Here is a 1,241-nt window from a genome sequence, read left to right as displayed (position 1 = left end):
ATTACTGCTCACTGCAACCTCTGTCCCCTGGGTTCAAGTGATTCTCCTGCCTCAGCCTCCTGAGTAGCTGGGCCTACAGGCATGTGCCACCACACCCAGCTAATTTTTGTATTTTTAGTAGAGACAGGGTTTCATCATGTTGGCCAGGCTGGTCTCGAACTCCTGACCTCAAGTGATCCACCTGCGTTGGCCTCCGAAAGTGCTGGGATTACAGGCATAAACCACCGTGCCTGGCCTGACTCTATCCATTTTCTCCTGTCATTTTCACGTAGGTATCTTTTCCTGAACATAATCTACCTTTTTAATGGCTGCTTAGTATTTCATTGTCTGGATATTCACAGTTTTCTTAATCCACCCCACTTTTTTGGGTAAGTTGTTGTCAGTTCTTCACTATTATACATTCTATTATGATTGACATTAAGCATTTTTGGTGTTTTTGGAGAAAGTAAAATGCCTTGTAATTATGAAACATAAGGTATAAACAGTTTAGGCTTTTATTATATAATGCTACATGGACCTGCAGAAGTGAAGGCTGAACAAATTTATATGTGCATGCATCCACCATGTGGAAATGCCCAACTGAATTGCAACCTCCCTCAGAATCTGTATGATTTTAGGTCAATGTATTATAGAAAATATTTATTGTTGCTTCAATTTGCATCCCTTTGATTACTGAGTAGTTTAATTTTAAAATTTATTTGCTACATATTTATACATCTATAATTTTAAATCACTTGTTCCTCCTGTCTTTTGCCTTTTTTATATCCTGAGATATCATTGTTTTTGTTATTGATATGTTACTTTCTTACTCATAATGATATAAAATGGTCACTATTTTTTATTGCACATGTTTTCTCAGTTTATTATTTAATGCTTAATGTTGATTAGGTTTTTGGGCAGAGAAATGTTTACATTTATAATTACAAATATATTAATTTTTTCCTGGAACACGAAGCATTCATAGTAGTTATTACTATTTCTGGTTCTTTCCCCTCTGAATACATGCGTGGATTGTACCTGACGTGGGGTGGGTTGGGGCTGTGTGCCTAGCTCTGTCCCATGACTTGTGAGCAGAAGTCTCTGGTGTCACTTCCTGGCCGGAGAACTTCACTACTAGTGAGAGAATTCCCAGACCTCTCCTCTGTTTCCCTCTGCCCAGTGACTGCTCTTTCAGCCTGGGACGTTCGTTGGAGCAGAGTCTGCAACAGACTCACTACAGTCATTTCAGCAAGAATCCATCT

General features: G+C 38.9%; 1 protein-coding gene across 5 annotated transcripts in view; it reads right to left on the bottom strand.

Moving 5' to 3' along the window:
- Nucleotides 1-1,241, bottom strand: part of GRIK1 (glutamate receptor, ionotropic, kainate 1) — a 460,689-nt gene that overhangs the window by 203,491 nt on the left and 255,957 nt on the right. The window lies entirely within an intron of this gene.

Source organism: Mandrillus leucophaeus, unplaced genomic scaffold (assembly GCF_000951045.1).
Source record: "Mandrillus leucophaeus isolate KB7577 unplaced genomic scaffold, Mleu.le_1.0 Scaffold600, whole genome shotgun sequence".
Lineage (NCBI taxonomy): Eukaryota > Metazoa > Chordata > Mammalia > Primates > Cercopithecidae > Mandrillus > Mandrillus leucophaeus.
This window is presented reverse-complemented; position numbering and strand designations above follow the sequence as displayed.